Below are 22,044 nucleotides of genomic sequence, written 5' to 3'. Positions count from 1 at the left end.
AAATTATGGAGAAAGTGCTGGACCCTGAGGCACGCCGGAATGTAGAAAGATGGGATGTGAATGAGCACTATTGATTGAGATATAGGCCAATCTGCAAGGGAGAAAATTATAAATGAAACTGACGTAGGCAAGAGGAAGTTTGAAATTCCACAATTTAGCAATGGGACCTTGGTGCCGAAGTTTATCAAATGCTTTTTCGAGCTCAAGTAATACTAAGCATGATGGTTTGAGGGTGTTGTAATGATCAGTTATTATAATGAGCAACCGTAAAAGTTAGTCGTTGATACAGTAATTTGGGCGAAAACCTTGATGATTCGGGAGGAAATTTTTAATAGAGAAGTGTTGATGGAGCCTGCAAACAAGAATGCGTTCGAGAAAGTTTCCTATAGATGGATGTTAGTTGAATTGGCCAGTAGGAAGTAACACTATTGGCTGGTTTGTCCGGGTTTTGGAACATTAGAACTTTTGAGGTTTTCCAGTAAGACGGTATGTAACCTGTTCTAAGTATATATGTAAAAATCAGAGCTAAGAGTTGTAGGAGAATATACGGTCCTTCTTTGATATGGCGGTATGTGATCTCATCTATACCAGAGGCAGTATTGCTTTTCCATGCTATGGTGTCTTGAATTTGGTAATTAATAAGTAGATAAGAATATATCGTCGGTTTCTAGATATCTTCCAGAGAAGGAAATTGCTGCATACCGTCGGGAGATGATACTTCCATTTCTGTATATGTAGGTTGCACAGAAGGCGAACAGTCGTGCTTTCTTGGCGGTGGCGATTTTTTTGACTATGAGTAGTACGCATTGGAGCTGTGGATCACGGACGAGATCGAACACCTGTCCGGGAACCCTTCCTGATTTTGCGTTTATCAATCTTGTTGATAGCGCGAGTTGAACCGTGAGATTAGGGTGTTGTTTGTCCGGTGTCGATATATTCATGGTCGTCTAGATCAATGTGATGAAACAACAGATGAAGGTGTACTGAATGAGAAAAAGAAAGATGATGCAATAGCCAAATTTACTGGCCTCTCTCGGGTAAGACCCTCTGTCTCGCTCACCACTACGCCTGTAGCAGTGATTTCCTGGTTGCGTCCACAACTCAGGATCGATCAAACGCTAAACTCCATACCTAGGCACCTCGGCCGGAGAGTTGAGAGCCAATTGAAAGTATCCTGCTAAACATACGCAAATTGATTTGTCCATACATAAACTGAAAGAAATCAATCTATGACCTATACGAGAATTTACAACAGATTGTCTGGGACATTGTTTTGCACGTTATGCAATTTAATTTGAATACAAAAATAAATGTCGAGCTCGTTCATGGCTAAGCGGTTAGCGTACGCGCCTATGGCGTGGGAGACCCGGGTTCGATTCCCGGCGGGAGCTCATGTGGTTCGGATTTCACGTTTATCAGTAAGTCATCGTCTCATATAGCCTCGCTGCTGATCAGGACGTTAAATTCAACCCAACAACAAAAATAAATGTCAATTATATGGACTCAATTTATAAGTAAGTTTCTTTCTTGAAACCACATCAGCTGTATAATTGCTTACAGACACACGGCTGCTATCTAGGGAGCGCTTAGTGCACTACAGAGCAAACAGATACTATTAGGCTCCAGCGTAATAGTAAATATCTAGTACTTCCTGGGTGATAGTAGAAAACTAATGTCAGATTCTGAGGGGGCAGTTATGTCAGATTCTGAAATAATGACCTCAAAAACATGTAATTCATGTGAAATTCTCAAAACAACAATACCAATGCAGACCAGTGTTTAGAAATTCCATACTTTTTGAACTAAAGGCAAGTGCCAATCATTACAATTTACTTAATTGTGTTCGTTAGTACTATCAATACGTGCTACAATTTGGTTCCTTTTCATTCTAATATTTAATTCTAAAACACCTAAGATAGTACTTTCAGGATGGTCATTCAATTTCCGAATTTTTCAGGAAGGAGCTCCCACTAAGCCAGAGCTATTAGATAACTCCAGATATTCCATTTTGGATTATAAATTAGAGCAGCCTTACTGATTTTCAAAACTATATGGCCCTGTTAGAAACAACATCTTCAAACAAAATATCAGCTGATGTGATTACTTTTTCTTTACAAAAGTATTTTGGATTTACAAGAATACTTGTTTCGTATTCATTTATGAATCAGTTATATGAGTTTGAAATTTCCCGTTTAGCTAGAGTCCTAACTTCCCTAAATGATAGATAAAATCCTCAACCCCTTATGTCAGTTTTCTTCCATGATGCTTTTTTACTGTTTACTAACGTAACTTAGGTACGAACCAGGTTAGGTTAGGTTAGGTTAGGTTAGGTAGACTAGATAGGGCCCTGTAGACTAATTTCTTATATGAAACTTACTTATGAAAATAACATTGATTATTCTCTAGAAAGCATCAACAAATATGTCAACTTCACAACTGCTAGCAACGTTTGACAATTGGTGGAAGCCATTTCCCTTCACTAAATTTTCATTAAATTTATGGTAATTACAATCTGATCTAATATGTGTTATTTTAGTACGGTTTCTTTTACTGAAATGAAAGTTAATAAATAAAGCAGGGTGGTGAGGATCCTGAGACACTAAATCCGACTTCAACATTATTCATATTTGGAAGTACTAGATCTAACCTTCTGATAAATTCACTTCTAATATTATGTGGTTTTACTCATTTGTATAGATTATTGAAAATATACAATTCCTGGCCAGGTGTGTACCATTAAGAAAATCATAATGCAATCTGCTTATGAGCGGCTGCTTCCAATAGCATATTAAAAGAATACCATATTTTGCATGCAGAAAAGCTTCACTAATAATAATTATTAGAAACTTGATGTACAGTATTGTTGGATCGAGATGGAAACTACCGTATACAAGACACGCTAAAAGAGAGAACCATTATTTACAGTTCTCTTTATGCATGTATACAGTATACACAAACCAGCAAGGAATGAAAGTTTCAGGGCAGGCTATCGATTGTCGCAGGAGAGGCTTAGCCCACCCTTGCTAACTTCTAGCTACGGGGCTGCAATAATAACTTTGTTACAAATTGGGAACAGCGCCGTAAATTTGATTTTTTCTGGGGTGGAAGCAATAATATTTGGGCAACCTAGAAAAAGTTAATATTTGCGAAAATAGGCCATTTCTTTCTATCTTTCTCTTCCTCTTTGTGGGCCATCCTGCACATCAATGTCTGCGGGGCCATTAGTTACGTCCCTTGGCCCGTTTCATACATGACGAATTAATTAAGTGACAATATTGAAAAATCTCAAAACGATACGAATAAATATTATTTTAGGGCCTCTAATAGAAGACATTCTTTACTGAAATAGGCTCATAACTCATGTTTCCTTTATTTACGTTTTGTATGCTGTTTTGTTCATGTAATGTAGTGAACCTGTTGGATGCTTTATTCATAATTTCATGTTCGTACCGTATATGGAATAAGACAATTTTGTCTTAAAGTTGGTTTTCCTTTAACGAAGGAGAGTTTCCTTGAGGGGGCAGTTGCTCCTTGACCCCACAAGTTACGTCTCTAATTGGAAATACAAATATTGGAATAAAATAGTAGAAATACTTTTTCTAAAGTTTTACATTGTGTTTTCTTTTTCAGTGCTGCACCTAAATTCGAAAGGAACGCGTAGCTATAACTTTGAACGGGATAGTTCTAGTAAACTATAATCCTGAGGGTATTTTGGTGCAGCTATGGGACCGACTATTTTACGAAACAGTTGGAATTTTTCCGATCAATTATATTTCCAACCATTTGTAAGAAGAAACACAATATTTGTGAAGATTACTTGCATTTTCAGCATACAGAGTATACTTGTACTATGTACTACGGTTATACTGGAACATACTACGTTGTTTAGTTTAAACAACGAGTTGTTTTACTTTATGGTACTAATAGAAAATAAGCGAATTTCAATCTCAACCTTCAATATGCGTTACATTTCGCACGTATTTATCGAAGCCTGATTTAAAAACAAAACTAGGAGAGCTGAATGTTGCTTAAAGTTCGTAAACGTAAGGGAATTCCTAATAAAAAAATCTGAATTGTGTAAGAAATCCTGATGTGAGAGAGTTGTAAGTGCCTTAATATGGTGTTCGTTCGACATGTTTTGAAAATTTCCTGAATTCATGTTTCTTTTTTGAATTGTAGGATGGAATTTAACTTCTTCAGAATTGAATAAAAGATAACGAAAATTCGACGAAATTGAATGTATTGATGTCTATCATACGTTGAACAAGCAATTTTTTCTAAAAATAATAATATAAATAAAAAGAGGTATCCCGATGCTCTCACGGTGAGGTGGGTTGGAAAAGGTAACGTTATTAAAGGAAGAACAAAATAATGTATTTTGTTGTATCTACAATGTGCAATTCTAGATTTCAAGTAATAATTTTCTGAAACAGTAAAAACTTATAAAACGGTCTGTATAACTAACTTATAATTCTGGCAGATTGTTCTATGACGAGGAGCAGTCAAAACGTCCCTGAAATGCTGTTGTAGTTTCAGCATTTGTGTTCCAATCACGCTGAATCTTATACAATACAGTAGCTAATTATGAAATTGACAATTGTGAATGGGAAATAAGAAGCAGTGTACCAATGGTGTAGCCGAACTGAGGAGTGTGAAGTTATCAATGGGCGAAATTTCACAGATCGAACAATACACAAACATTAAGTTAAAGTGGAAATTTTGGAACTAACCTGTTGTTGTACGCCCTAACACTCAAAGATGTACGTAACTTAGCTTTTGAATATACAGCGAAAAATAATGTAAAATTTTCTCAAATTCGGTGTGATAGAAATATGGTTGGTACAGTCTCGTTTTTATCTTTCTTGAAACGACACACCAATTTCTCTCTGCGTCGTCCTGAAGGAACAAGCCTCACCAGAATTACAATTTGGAATAAAGATAACTTGAAGTTGTTTTTCGGGAAAGTTCTTAGTAAATATACATTCACATGTATATATATATGTACACAACATCAATAAAACTAGTGTGACAACCGAAAAAAAGATAAACTCGTAAGACCTAAGGGGTTAAGAAAGCAAGTGAAATTACTTCTACCGAAAGAGGTCAGCTTGTTACAAAAGCTCTTGCTGTGAACATTGCTTGTAACATGATTCCTTCTATGTTAATATTCCCTCGAAGAAAAAGTGTCGCGATTATTTCATTAATGTGGGTCCACCCGATTGTATAGGGGCACCAAATCAAACATTTTGGATGTTATTCTCTTACATTTTGAGGTCCATGCAGCATTTTGTTGAGCACATGCGATGTTCTATTGAACACCCTGTTCTTGTTTCATTGGATAGCCATCAATTTCATTTATCAGTTCTAGTAATTACTTTTGCAAAACAAGTGGTATGTTTTCCCCTGCATTGCTCCTATTAACTTCAACCTCTTGACAGATATTTCAACGGAGAGCGATGAGTGGATTAGAAATAATCCAGGTAAATTTATGCTAATTTTCAGTATTCCAACATTGGTGAAAAGTGCTCTATTTTTTCGCATATACGATCAATATCAATTCTTTTTTTTCTCTGTGTCTGGAATTTATCTATACAAGAACAATGTCTTGAAAAAAGACGAATTTTTGCCATCTCCTGTTGTTCGCCATTCTTCTAGTGATACTACTCCGAGAGGAAGAAACGACATCAGCCAGCCGAAGGAATGTAATGTAGTCCTATCAAAAGAGTCCATTATGGTTTCAACATTCTGTAAGTGACAATTCTTGTCTTAATATGCGTACAGTAAGCAAAGATAAACATTCAACGAGCAACCAAAATCAGGGTGCCCAACCATGTATTAAAAGCACCAGCAACAATGATCCTTATGCTCCCAATTCTGATAATTCGGACATTGTCACTGGACATGGTAAGGCCTCTTCTCAAGTAAATACTTCACAAGGAAAAATTTATTTTTACGAGAAGAAAGAGAACTGTGTTAACAGATGCACCTATAAGAAAGAATTGGCAAATATCAGGGGAAACACAAATTTTTGTAACATTATCAAAGGAGAAACTTCTCACTAAATTAAATAAACTACCTCCAAATATGAAATTGAAGAAAGTCAAGAAATGTGACTGCAGTTCCAGTTCGGAAGACGATTTTCTTGTGATACATATCTCAACAGCAAACATCGGGAAAAAATTGTTAAATGTATATTATGCCACATTCGGGCTCAAGAAATGTGCACTGAAGGAACAATTCTTTCGTATGCCAAAACTGCAATTCCGGCAATGATTAGGGATACAGAAATAATTTAATTGCATGTTGTATTGTTGTGTTATGTTTTACTATTGTCAGAAGTACATCTTCTGTATCGCTCTGAAAATAATTTTGATATGCTTCACAATTTTTTGAAAAACGTGTAGATTTCACATTATATGATAACCAATTACATTTTATAAACGCTAAAGTAAAACGTGGAATAATGTATTCCCTATTTTTAATCAACTCCACACTGTGTTTCAACTTACCACGTACATAGAGTTGTTTCCAATATTCGCAGACCCGAAAAAGTTGTGTGTTACTCCGTAATGTGAATCCATGAAAGAATAGCACTGTACGTAATACCAGGGGAGATTTACAAGTTTAATTTGGTCTATGTTTGTGAATTTCAGATAAATATTGCAAACGTTATGTGAGTAAATGTAAAACGTGTTTCCACAAGTCCCAGTCTTCCCTATTGGCTAATCTTAATCATGAAAATTCCAGTTTTAATGATGGGGTATTTTCAATCTGCATCTATTCGTTTAAATTAGGGGCATGAAAGTCGGCATAAAATGTTTGAAAAATACAAGGTTATTACGTACACGTTTTCCGAAATTCCGTCTTAAATGGGGAGATAGGGCAATTTCTGTGATATTCAACAATTTTATTTATGTATTTTTCAGATAGTGTTCATTATGAAATTTCAAATGAGAAACTACATGAACCGACATAAAGTAACGGTTTACTTCCGGTTGACATGGAAAGTTGAAATTTGGCATGATTGTACTTAGGTAGCTTTCCGGGACAAACTGACAAGAAAATTGCCAAAAGTGATTTTTTTTTATTTTTAATGGGGGTAAACTAGGAATGAAAAACTTCCCTATGTACTTAAATGGATCTTTTTAGGACAGAGTCTTGTGTTTTAGGTGCTTGAAATTGGAATAAAAACTTGAAATTCGGTATGCGAGAATGTTTTCATTAGCATTAGCTAAGCAAGTCACTATAAATGAAAATTTTCAACTTTAGAGTACTTTTATGGGTACCTGTCCCATATGTTATTTATATGGGACATCTTTCACACCCCAAACTTACTGGGCATTTCCTTTAGGGCTACAATTATTAAATGTGACATAATTGTAAATTTTCTGGATCAACCGACAGGAAAACTTCCAAAATTGAATATTTTTAATTGTTAAGATGTTTACAGTGGCGATGAAAAATGAAAAAAAATGGACTATTTTTCTTTATCTATAATCTCATATTTTAGATACTTGGAATTTGAGTAGAAACTTGAAATTCGTTATGCTTTACGTTTTCGTCAGAGTTACTGAAGTAAATAACAAAAAAAAAAAATTAAGTGTAGGTGGATTTATGGGGAGCTAAAAAATCTTCCCCATGCTAATCATGTGTGAAATCTTTCTGCACCCCAAAAAAGTTAATACACTTTCGGCAAGATCAGAATGATGAAATTGGTCATAATCATTAGGGTGGATCGAGAAAAAATCTTTTTTTTCGAAATAGGTAACGGCTCACACCTGAAAAGTTGTCCAACCGTAACAGTAGTTCACTGATTTTTTTTCACATTTTTCGGACTATGTCTTGCGGTGCCGCAATCAGCCAAAAGTTTTACAAAAGTCAACGAAGGCAACACGCATTACACATTATGTAGAAAGTCTGTTTTATCTCCCAATACAGTTCGGAAGTAGCGTATTTCTCTACGTTATCGTTATTCAACTTTATGTGCTGTAATAACATCAGTAACATGTATAGTTTCTTGCTTGTTTTCACAATAAAAATGAATTTATTAACAAATCTGCGTAAAGAATAGGAATGATGAATGAAAGCCCGATCCCGTTGTTGCGCACATCAGGGCAAAGCGACACAGTTAGTTTTTGTTTCTGGTAGTAGGCGAGTTTGTGTTGAATGAAAGACATGACCGAGGGGGGTTGGGTTGCTGGGAGGGGCTGTGCTTTGCTCTAGTGCAGTGTCGCCTGCTATACGATTAACGTGTTGACCTTTGAGTGTTGAGGGGCGGGCGTTCTTTAAGGTTAAAGTGTGTGCTTAGGGTGTGCGCAGTTAGTATTCTGTTCGTTGACCGTTGTTGAGTGTTATTGAACTATAGTTTTTTAATTAACAAATACGTATACTGCGTAACAATTTACAAGAACAACGTCCTAGTAAGAAGTAAGGACCCTTCAACGAATGAACTGTTGGTTGCAAGTGCTACAGTGCCACCGTCCTTTTTAGATTATCTGTTCTCTTCATTATGAATCGGTGGTGAGGTCATACGATTTGTAAACTTGGTGAAACTACAGTTGCTTCCTGAGAGCAATGGCCGTGGCTTGCCGTTAAGTGAAGTATTGCCAACAGTCGCATATAGGATGATAGACAACTGGAAAGTATAATCCTTTCCCGTTATTCTGAAAAAATGTTTTAACAAAACACTTCATGTACTGCAAAAAGTGTCGTTGTGTTTCCAAATCATCAAAAGGGGAAAATAATAAAAAAACAGTGCAGAACTTTACTAAAGATCGTCTCTTTGATATATGTGCCTGCGTTGCAAAGATCTGAATGATTAGGTGTGCAATAAAGAACTACGAGTTCCAACTCGGGAAAAAGCATTCCTACAAGACCAACGAACACTGCGAAAAATGATAATAGGCGGCCTAGATGCTAAGAGTACAGAGTCGCTGCAAGCAGCTGATCAATGAGGAGAAAATATGGAACAAAGGTCGACATTGATGCCAACTGATTAGACTTCAAAGTCAAAGATTGAATTGGGAGTACCTACGACTTCTGATGATACATCGAAGGAGTCCCATAACGTCACGTTGGGGTCTGATCTTGAACTACCTGCCTAAATTCGCGGGCAGAAGACCACACAATCCAGGATTCGTCTTTTAAAAACATATTCTGAGGCTTACAGAACAGATGTTTCTGACAGGCAAGCGGCTTTCATTGCTTCAGCTGCGCTTATCTCAGGAATTATCTCAAAAGAATCTCCCCCAGACCATTATAGATAGATTGAGAATTAAGAGAGAAAAATAGAAACACAGCTCTGAAATACAATAAGATGATGATATCTCTGGTCACGCTGTTTGAGGCCTGTATTTAGATGGTCGAAAGGACAAGACTCTTGTGCAAGAAAAGGGGGAACACTTTCCATTGCCGTGAAGTAAAAGAGGCGTCATCATTGTGGCTTACCACATCACACCACCATCAGGTTCCGCACTTGACACCGCTACATCTATAAACGACTTTCTGAAGGCGAAACAAGCGGACTTTTCAACAACGGTTGCAGCGGGCTGCGATGGAACTCCAAGCAATACAGTTAAATACATTGGTAACCTTGTCAGTATCGAGAAATGACTTTGAAGGGAAATTCAGTGGGTAGTATGTCTTCTCCATTGTAAAGAGTTTCCACTGCGCCACTTGTTTCAACATTTTGATGGAGAAGACATACTACTGGCCCAATGGCTTACTCAGGTCCAATAGGCCAGACACTTAATTTGTTATGAGCTCTGGGTCACTTTAAGGCATTTTATGGTTAACATAAGCAATGAACTGCACATATTGGTGATGTCAGTATAGCACATAAAGTTGAAGAACGATCACGTAGAGAAATAAGGTATTTCCGAACAGTATTGAAAGATAAAACAGACTGTCTACATACAGTGTAATGCGTGTTGCCTATGTTGACTTTTCCAAAGCTTAAGGCCGATTGCGGCACTGGAAAACATCATCCGAAAAATGTGAAAAAAAAAATCAATGAACTACTGTTATGGGTGCGCAAAATTTTCCCGTGTGAGCCGTTATTGATTTGGAAAAAAGTTTTTTTTCGATCCACTGTAATGATTATAGCCTTTCGGGACTAACCCACAGGAAAATTCCCAAGGGAGAATATTTTTAGTTTTTAAGGTGCCTAAAGGGGGTGAAGTATTTCCCGTATTATTTAAATGAGTGTTTTCTTGGGATAAAAAACTATTGTCTTTTATATAGGTGAAATTCGAAGAAAACTTGAAATTTGATAAATTGTGAGTTTAAGAGTTCGCTAAATCATTGTTTCTACCGTGCGAAAAATGGATATTTTACGACAATATACAAATTAAGTACAAGTGAGAAACAAGATTTTCAATTATTATATTATACTTGTATGAATAAAGATGCCGCATTAAATTTTGTTAGTGATCTATTGCATTAGCTGAGACTGAACCGAAGATAGACTAATCTATTTCATGCTTTTATTCTCAGCATAAGAATCTCGTTTAACAAAACATTTATATATTTCTTATAGAGTAAGTGGTTTATTTCTAATTGTCAAAATACGCACGCTAACGTTGAGATTTTATTCAAAATTGCACAATAACATAGTCTCAATTTTGTTACGTAAAGTAAAAATATGAATCGAAATAAACTGCTTTTCCACAATCCAGATGTATCATTGAAACTAGGTTGTATATCTTATATAACATGGCTTATGTACAGAGGTACCATTATAATTACTAAATCAAACTAAGTACTGTAGTATTATGCAGCAATGCAATAAATATCTTTGTAAGTTTCATGAACTTCCCAGCAGATGTTCTCCGTCAACCTCTTACTGCACTGAAAACAAATACTATATATTTGTTAAGATACTATTTAATTATAAAGAATATTAAACTAGTAAATATTTTACATACTTTCATAAACTGTAAATACGATAAATTTTGATAAACTGATGATAAATTTGTTCTTTCGTCTCGGAAAAAAGACGAGAAGTAGATTTTCAAATCAAGGCAAGACGAGATGGATAACAACTTTTTGTAGGCGAGAGGAGAAGTTCATCGATTCTCGCCAGTGATACTAGTTCACCCAAGTTTTAAATATCAAACACTGTTTTATTGTTACATCATTGATAGTGAAAGAGCATATACATAAATAAGGTGATCGTACGAACAAAATCAGCAGCATTTTTCAACGTTTAATAAAACACAAGACATTACACAAAGTACTGTCGTAAACATAGTATAAATGTTGTATTATACCCTTTATGGACTCTTCGTGACTGAGAATAATTTTGATAATTTTTAAATGAAATTAAGTGAAAATTAAGGCATACATTTTGTACATAAATTTTAAAAAATGAAGCAAGAACAATTTGGAGATTTGGTCGACAAGAATCGAGATGAGATCAGAAAGAATCCCTCGAGAATCGAAATGAGACGAAACTTTAAAAATAATTTACAAAACGAGACAAAGGTAACATTTTTCTCGTCTCGTCTCACCTCAAAGTATGCACCAGTAAAGACATGGCATACAATTCAATCTGTGCTTTTCTCTCCTGAACGTAAAACATAATTCAATAAATAACTGTTTATATGTATGAATTTTTACGTTTTTATTTTTCCTGTTTTCGGATTCAAAGATCCAATATACTTCAATCACAAACTTTTTCTGTACGCCTTATATCTGGCGAACTACGACATTGTAGCCGTTCAAACCAAATCTGTCACTTAACTCAGTATGATGTGGTTAACTCACTAGAAAATACGAAAACTAGATTTAAGAGCCGTTCAAAAATTTTGTGCTCTCTGATCCAACAACTAATTATTGACCAAGATAGCAATCTCTTGATGCATTTTTCTGATCATTCCTACAATTCTTGGCCAAGATCGCAATGCTTTGATCCAGTTTTCATCATTCCCGAAATTCTTTATGTTTATGGCTTTACAAAGCTCTTATTCCTCTCCTTATATCCCCATTAGAAATATAAATATGGGCCTATTAGGGTATGTTATCAAAAAAAAGTCACTACTAAAAAGCTGGCGCAATCGCCTAAGCGAAGTAAAACGCAATTTCTAAGTAGTGTGTGAATTACAGTTACACTTATCCTAGTTTCTCTTTAGAATCATGTACACCACTGTTAGAAGCATTTTCGTCAATGTTAGTAAAAATCAAACAACATTAGACACTAGTGTTGGATGTTACTTTACTATGTATATCTTTCATAGTACTGTAACATATCTAGTTTCATAGTACATAGTAAATAGCACAGAAGTTTCATATTACGGAACTTTTACAATACTATAATAAGTAAGGAATCACTTTCCAGCAGAACAGGAGCGTAACCAGAAATGTTTGTCTAGAGAGGTCCGTGTATTGTTGGGGGGTATTATAGTACAAGCCACCACGTGTATGTAATATTGAAAAGGTATTATTCTGCACCCGAAAAGACGTTAACTATTTTAAAATATCTCCAACTATATTTAAAAAAAAATTATAACACTAGATTGTTTTCATGAGAGAAACAGAACAGATAAGTTCACATTGTCATGCTGCATCTATCATTTTTCCTGTTAAACAAGAATAGTTTTATTCAGAAAGTATACAAATGTATGTTGAATTAGGAAGTTTTTCGGGGGAGATTCCACATCTGATAGACAATCTCCAGTTGGCGAGGCCCTGCAGCATAATAAAAGTATCAACTGCGTCAGATGAGCAATGAAAAACGTATTATTAACGCCATAAAAATTCCATTACAAGATTTTTGTCGAAAACTGCGAATGCGAATTTACTCTCACTCGTTATTTTATTCAGGTCAATGTGACCTATCGATGGAAAAGTCTCCCCTGGGTGATATTTATGCTAGATAAAAATTAAAAGGTGAAACAGGTAATCAAATTTTTGTGCAAATTCTGAGTAACCATGCTGTATATTGTCATCTTGCTTGCGTCACAATAAGAAGTTTCGTTAGCTTATTCTTCATTCTGAATTTTACATTAATTCTTTTGAGTGATTAGCGTCCAATATAAATTTTTATGATTACTAAAAAATACTTTGTCTCAATTTTCTCAAACCCTACGCATGAAATAAACACTCCCCACATTATTGTGTTTGTCTCAATGAGTTGTATTGAGTTTATCTCTATGAGTTCGCATAGGCACATGTAATTTTTAAGACATACTTTTTGTTGAACACTTATAATATTATATAGGAATTGTATTAAGTTATTATACATAAAAAATGTTAAAGTAGAATACACTGAAATAAATGTCAACATAAATAGGAGGTGAGATAAGAAGCATATATTTAATCCGTGATTTAGTTGAAAAAGAATATTTACCGGAAGTCACCTTATGAATTTTTCAGTCTCAATATTGGCAAATATGGGGTTTCAACATTGAGTAACAAGTAATTTCCAGTACGGCGTTGCGATCCAACTAAACCACTGCATTTAATTACACAGGTTTCAAGTCTTTCTACACTTCAAGCAGTCTGCTTAAGAGTCGAAAGATATTTTGGTATCGGTAAGAAGACTGATAAATTTCCAACGACTATACATGAATATTGTTACTGTGAATTGATAACACTAGTTAACAAAGGTTTTGTTACATAAAAGGAAATACATGTTCTTAAAGAAACTTTTTGCGCTGAATTCGAATATGCACTCGGTTTTTCTCCATCACGTACGATTTTCCCGTAACAGAGGGATTTTCGGGAAAATCCCTCAAAAATTTCACTTTTCGTTTATTTTACAGCCCAAGATCTTGTCCCCTTGCATATAATAACATAGAAATTATACCTAAGTATACTTTGATTCATATTTAAAAAACCCTCCAAGTTTCGTAATAATCGCTTTATTCTTTCTAGAGAAATAAATATGTTTGTATGTATACTGTGTGTACTGTTTATTGCATCTTATAGTAATGCTTTCAGATCTCTTAAGATGAGGTAAAACGTTTTGCTTTATTACCACAAACACATATATAAAATATAATACAATATAATTTACAAGTGTGACAATTTACAATAAACAATAATACAAATGTACCAAAAGGTCATGAAAAGACAATAAAAACTATCACAATATATGAAACTTCCATTGGGTTACAAAAACGTACACTACTTCCTTCTTTTGTAAGAAATGTTGCATTCTCTAACAAGACCACAACAATAGTCCCCCATCATTGAAGGATCCCATCGTCCCTGGTACCTTTTCTCCATTGCCATTATATCTTGGTGGAATCTTTAGCCCTGTTCGTCGCTGAGAGCACCTAGGTTAGCAGGAAAGAAGCTGAGGTGGGAGTGCAAAAAGTGGATTTTTAAAGACATCCTACAACCCAACTCTTTGTATTTCTGTATCATGTCCTGTACGATTTCTGTGTAACTCTCAGCTTTGTTATTGCCCAGAAAGTTGCGCACAACACACTTAAATGCTGTCCAGGCAGCTAGCTCAGCACTGTTTAACTTGCTGTCAAAGCTATCATCAAGCATTAATTTCCTAATTTGGGGACCAATAAACACTCCCGCTGAAATCTTAGCATCACTCAGGTTAGGGAACTTATCTCGCAAATACTTGAAACCTTCACCAGATGTGCCCATGGCTTTGACAAAGTTTTTCATAAGTCCTAACTTGATATGAAGTGGCGGTAGTAATATCTTATTAGGATCTGCCAAAGGAGCGTATTTGACGTAATTCACTCTAGGTTTCCATTCCTTCACTTCATAGTATTTGTCATCAGCTCGGCTATCCCATAAACATAAAAAACATTGGTACTTCGTGTAACCGCACTGCAGTCCTAATAAAATACCAACTACCTTGAGATCACAACATATTTGCCAACAATGGTCCTTGTAATTTATAAGATTTAGCAAAGTTGACATGGTGCCATAGCATTCCTTAATCTTCACTGAGTGCGCAAGTGGTATAGAAGGTTTTTTATTTCCATTGTGTAAAAGGACAGCTTTAAGGCTGATCTTTGACGCGTCGATAAATAACCTCCATTCTTCTGGAACGTAAGGAATTCCTAGCTCCGCCATCAACCCATTTATATCCGTACATACGCACACATTATCTTGCATTGAGAAATAGCTTGAAAATTGAACATGACTTTTCCTGTACACTGATATGTTCGTTTCTGCATCCAATAAGTTCCACTGCTGGAGCCTTGATCCCAGAAGTTCCGCCTCTTGTTTTGTCAGGTGCAACTTAATCACGGACTAGGTCATTAAGTTCACATTGCCGGATGAAATGTGGCTCGCGAACATAGTCAGGGATGAACGTTGGATCCTTGGATGTACATGTTGATGTCGATGGTTCATCAAGGTCATGATCATCATCAGAGTCCTTTGGACATATCTCTTCCCAGTTGGTAGGGGGCTCGGGAAGTGGAAGTTCATCCCCGTGCGGAATAGGTCTAATTGCCGATTTAACGTTGGGATAACTTATTGTCTATTTACTTTTTTTAGAATGTCCCTTAACTACTGTGAGACAAAAATAACAATCATCCAGATGGTTGGTGGGTTCTCTCCACACCATTGGTACAGCAAATTTCATGAACCTCCGTTTCCCTTTGGCCCATGCAAGTAAAGTGACGTAGCACGACGCACAAATTATGTTCGGTGCCCAAGTTTTGTCCTGATCTCCCACACGACATCCGAAATATATATAATATGCTAGTTTCACCGATGGCGTAATGGATCTACATTGTCCTTTAACTACAAACTGGCCACAAACATAACAAAAACTATTTGGTGAGTTAACACACGAACGCCGTCCTCTTGACGCCATTGTACTGTTCACAAACTAAACTTCTGGTCTTAGTTGGGTATAATGCCGTTAAGATCAAACATGAAAGCACTCTTAGCAGCAAAGACAACTTTGAAAGTGAAGTAGTGTTAAACCACACGTCAATATAAAAATGTACAAAACTCCCTCACCAGGTGTCAGGAACACAAGAAAGAAAGAAATGCGCGGGGGAGGGGGGAAACGATACCGTAGTGGAAAATTCAGACTGCATTAGTTCATTGTTGTCAACAATGAGTCTGTATTCCATTCTTTCTTTCATTTGCATTCTGTTACATTTGATAAGAAATATTGATAACCATTTCATGAACAAAACGAAAAAACTTGGAGAAGTGTATATATATGTATTAAGATATACATATACTATACGTTTAAAAATATATACGTTGGAAGTATTTACAGAGAGCAATACAAGTGTGTTGTTGACTATTGTAAATATTCATTTTTATGTCTGTGTTTGTAGTAATAAAGCAAATCGTTTTTACCCCAACTCAGGAGATCTGAAAGCATTACTATAAGGTGCATTAAACAGTGCACACAGTATACATACAAATATATTTATTTCTCTAGAAAGAACAAAGCGATTTTTACGAAACTTTTAGGGTTTATTAAATATAAATCAAGGTATACTTAGGTATAATTTCTATGTTACTATATGTAAGGGGACAGGAGCTAGGGGAATAAAATATCTGAAAAAGGGAAATTTTTGAGGGAATTTCTTGAAAATCCCTATGTTACGAGAAAACTGTACGTGATGGAGAGAAATCGAGTGCATATTCGAATTCAGCGGAAAAAGTTCCTTTAAGATCAGGTGATTTTTCTCATGTAACAAACAAAAAGTTTAAATTTGTTAACTAGTGTAATTTGATTGTATTTAACAATGATGTCACTGGTAACTTGGGTCCCTATTTTCGTTCCAGATGATTAGACTCTATGTCTCACAAGGAACCCTAGGTATTGATAAGAGCCCGATGTTCTTGAAACTTTCCATAAAGAGAATCTCATGATAATCAAAGCGTATCTAAGGATACTCAAGCAGATGGAGGCTATGGAGCGTTATGAGTTTTATAAAAAGAAAAACAATGTAAAAAGGAAAACAGAGCAAAATGTATCTGTAGCACTACTTGGTTTGTGTTACAGACAACACGTAATTGGTGAGTGTGGGCTGATATAACGTGTTCAATATTCATAATAATGCAATGGTTCATATAATGGGTTATATGTATTTACAAATGTAGTAAACAAATATTACAAAACTTTATTGTAGCTACAGGTAGTTGTTCTTTGCAAAAATGAAATTCTTACATTTCTACTGGGAATCATCCATTTCAATTGCACCACGTGGCTCGGTCCAATTCGTTTTGCTTGGTGCGAAAATGGCACCTAATTGTTCTCAGAACCTGTGAAGATCGGTTATTGAATTGACAGTGAAATGCATTGTGTTCGTAAATGGAAATAGTATGGCGGGAGTAAAACGTATGATATCGAATGGGTGAAACGAGTAAGCTCGGTGTGAAAAATTAATATCTTTTACAATGATGTCTTTGGCAACGTCGCGTATCATCCTCAAGACAGCATTTGGCAGGTCGGAAAGCCATTAATGGGGACAGAGCAAATACATCCATACTTTGGAACAAAAGATCTTATGGTCGGACTTAATACAAGAACTACCATAAGACGGGGTTACTTTGCAATTCAGGGGGTAACTTTGCGTGCGTCTGTAGGGATTTCAGTGAAGGAGCCTGTGTGCTTAGATGAGGATAATGGAAAATAGCATATTCTATACATAAACAATGTACTTGTAAGGGTTAGAGCATTTGTCATAGCACATATCGTGATTTCGCATTTCAAACCTTACATCTGTAAACATGGTACACGTTCTCTACATTGAGCAGAAATTCTTCGCAGGTGGAAATCAACATGTTACACAGTCGTCTTTCAAACGCAATCACTCATATTAACTGTAGTGTAACACTTGTCATTGTTTGACACTAGTAACCTTACACTTACCCGGCTGGAGCTTATGTGATTCGTTCCCACGTTAAGCTGTAGGTCCACGTCTCATACATCCTCGCTACTGAAAGAGGCGCTAAACTGAAAAATCAAATCAAATCAAAATATGCTTTAACTTGTAAAAAATAAAAGACTGCTTTTACTACATTGTGCAGAAACCCTCGGCCAGTACAAGTTAATATCTTAGATACTCCTTTTCCATATATACTTAGTCATTTTAACCTGGAATTTCCAGTTTTAATGACGGGGTAATTACACTGTGCACAAATTCGTTTAAGTTAGCCTTTAAAAATACAAGCTTAAAGGGACGAACGAACGCAGTTTCTATGAAATTGAACTTTCAATTTTATTTATTTTTCAGATAATGTTCATTGTGAAAGTTCACTTCGGAAAGAGTCTTAAAAAATACAGTTTTTAAATTCTTAATTAAAAAGAAGGAATATATCATCCAGAGTATCTTCATTTTATCTTTTTAAAAATAAAGTATTTCCTATGGTGGGAAAAGAGTATAATCTCAACAAAACTCGCAATTCTAGTTTCATATTCATTTTCTGCCGTGCAAAGAATGGGTAATTCTACAATATACAAAGCAATAGAGACGAGAAGAAAGTGCTTTTGTTAATTTATTATACTGGTGTATAAAAGATGACGCATTATGCTTTATTAGTGATATCTGACATTAGCTGACAACGAACAGAAACTAAACTAATCTGTTCCACATTTTATTCTAAACTTAAAATGTTTAATTAAATAAATCTATTATATCTTTCTTATAGCGTAAGTAGCTTTTTTTTCAATTGTAAACATATATGTACTCCAGTGTTCACAGTTTATTTAAACTAGTACTTAAATATTGTCTCACTTGTATTTCCTAAAATATCGGTATGTCATGGAATTCAGCTTTACCATAGTCCAAGATCACCTTCGAGAATTATTTTTTATACCTTTCTTTGAGCAGTGGCGAAGCGTACTATGAGGCCCTGAGGCCGGGCCTACCCTTTTTTCTATCGTATATTTTCTTTATTTTTGGTTTCTTATAAAATAAAGTCAACACTTCAGAAGTTTGTTTTTTTGGTAACAAGATAGTAGGTTGGAAACACTCGGAGTCCCTTCCGACTGAGCCTCACCAGCTCGCTAGGCAGGTTTACGGGCTATTCTGCTAAAAGAGCGAAGCTATTATCTTCGGGAATTGCATTTATTGTTGGGAAGTGGCAAAGGCTCGCCTCTGGGGATTTAGTTTTAACGTTGGAGGCATCTTTCAAAGGTAATATGTTATAAAATGATTTCCTTAACACAGAGTAAGAAGTGTCTGTGTAGCATTATGTATTACTATTAGAGATAGCTTGCTTAATTTATGTATGTACTATCAGGAGTTATTCAGAGCAACTTTTGTTTTCCTACGATACGGCCTGGCCCATAACAGCATGTAGAATATATAAGTCTGATTCATTAAGCATAGTATAAATTAACCAAACGCTACCGTACGGAATAGAATAATTATCAATATTTGTATGTAATTTTAGTTTAGTTTTCCATTTCATAGAATCAGTGGGGTATTTACGAATTTGTTTCGGTAAAGAGGTTTCCTTGTTTCGGAAGGAGCTTTGAAAATTTTATTCCTGGAAATGTGAAACTTCAGTAATAGATATAAAACAATAAAAAATTGCGATAAAATTTCGGTGAGTGCTTAATCCCGGAAGCTACCCCGTTAATTATGCCGCTCCATTGAATACAATATTAAATATCCTGCTTTGATTCACATAAAGTCTCTTATGAGCATTACATTTAAATTGAAATTATTATCGTGTGATGCATTAATTAAATTCAGTATTGTACTTGTACTTACTTTAAAGTGAAAGATGTATGTAGTGGCATATGGAAATGCGAAAATTCTACAAGGTTTTACATTTACTTTAATATAGTAAATAAATTTTCGTGGGGCTTAAGCTCGGAAGCTTCCCCGAAATACGCTACTGGATGCAAGTAACAAACGCTTACCAAAGAAATTTGACAGCTAACTGTAAGAATGTGCTTTCTTTTTCTACCCCTCCAATATCAAATATGTAGGAAATAAAACAGCAACTGAGGAGGAAATTCCCCTGAATCCCGTTGCAAATTCCAGACAGGAGAAAGTATGAACGGCACTTCAAAACAATTGTAGTGGAGTAAATGGAAACATCCCATTAATATTCTCATTGTTCTAGTGTGCCATATTTTAATGATAACACAGTACAAATCCCTGAGTTGAACCACATACAAAAATGAATAGGTTTATATTGAGAAACGCCTCTTCGTCTCGAGATAGTTTCTCTCGATTTCAAGTACGATTTTTCCGTAAAACTACATAACTAAGCAACCAAAGCTCGTTAAAATACACTAGTTATACCATCATGTAGAGTCCGAAGATTCAATGAAGAAGGTATTTCATATCTCGCTTTCGATAATTTTTGAGATACGCCTCTTCGTCTAGAGAGGGACGTTATGTTCATAAATTCATTTACAATGTTTCCTCGTTTTGTCCATTTTGTGAATACAAATTAGGGAATTAAGGTATTTTAAAAATTGCATTCATACTTCTTTATTAGTGGAATTTCCTAAAACGATTTTAGAGTAGGGGGATTTCAAGACATTTTTGCTACCTTTATTTAAACACTAGCTATAGCTACTGCTTAAGCAATATTAATTCTAGTTTAATGGTTAGTACGTCATTCTCTTCACAATAAAGCAGAGATGACATACGGCGCATGTCCGTATGATGTACGAAGAAAGGAAAATTAGAGAAATTCGGAAAATTTCGATAAAAAAAATCTAAGTTTGTCGTTCCCGGTAGCAGCCACCGGTGAGAATACGCACCTAGGGTTGATATTCGTCCCGGAAAATCCAGGACCGTCACGGAATCGAGATCGGTGTCCCGACATCTCGAAAATATTTCTCGGGACGCTTAAATGTAACGGATTTCAGCGAAGAAAAAAGGAACGGAATATTATAGTATGCTTTTTTAACAGGAATAGGTATATAGATTGTGTCAAAATAAGTGCTACAAGCTAATATCTCGCGAACTGTACATCAAATAAGAAAATTGTTAAGTGTCAATGTACAATAGAGAGGGGCCTAAAAAATGGATCAAACGCGAAGTTACCCCGCCCCATTTTTGGTAGAGGGGGGTGTACGTGAAATTTTTAAATCGGAACGTACATCGACTGGTACCTCGTTCGAAAGAGCTTGAAAATTGAACAAGTTTTGTACGAAACAGTTGTTGATATGGGGCATCGTTTTCAAGATGCGTCCCAAAAATGGTCGTGTATCAGATAAAATTTCCAGTACTTATATATCAGAAACGGTTGAGTAGAAAACGACAAACAAAAAAATAAAAAAGGAAAAAGCCATAGGCAATGTGGGATAGTGTTGTCGCGGTGTCCCCAGGGCGCCCATCATGGGGCCCCGGAACCAAATTGAAAATTTTACATGGAAATATAGGTCGAGTCATACCTTGTTTGATAGATCGTGGAAAACCAAACAGGTTAGTACGAAATTTGTTTTGATTTCTGGCAAGCCTGTTTTAAAATGGCCGCCGAAAATGGTTCCACGTTTAGATACAAAGTTCAGTGTTCAAACTGAGTGTTACAAGCCAATATCCTGTGAACTATGCATCAAATAAGAAAAGTGTTAAGAGTCATTGTACAATACAGACGGCCTAAAATATGAGTGAAAAACGAGATTCCCCGAATCCAATTTTGGAGGGAGGGGTGAAGTAGAATTGTCAAATGGCAACACAGGGCGAGCTATACCTTCTTTGATAGATCGGGAAATACCAAACATCTTAGTACAAAATTTTGGACGGCCGTTTTGAAACCGACTTGCCCGAAATCAAAACAAATTTTGTACTAAGCTGATTAGTTTTCCACGATCTATCAAACAAAGTATCACTCGATCTATATTCCCATTTGAAATTTTCAAGTTGCTCCCTGGCTCCCATGATGGGGGCCTTGGGGTCACGGAGACAACACCATTCCACGTTTCCTGTGGGTTTTTTTTGTTTTATCCTTTTCTACTCAATCGTTTCTGATTTATACGTACAGGAATATTTATCTGATATAGGAGCATTTCGGGGGGCCATCTTGAAAAAGGTGCCCCATATCAATAATTGTTGCCTACAAAAATTGTTTAATTTTCCAAGCTCTTTCGAACGAGGTATCAGTCGACCTATGTTCCCATTCGAT

This window comes from Thermobia domestica, chromosome 5 (assembly GCF_964235325.1).
Source record: "Thermobia domestica chromosome 5, izTheDome1.hap1.1, whole genome shotgun sequence".
In the NCBI taxonomy this organism is placed as follows: Eukaryota; Metazoa; Arthropoda; class Insecta; order Zygentoma; family Lepismatidae; genus Thermobia; species Thermobia domestica.
Note: the sequence above shows the minus strand (reverse complement) of the source record.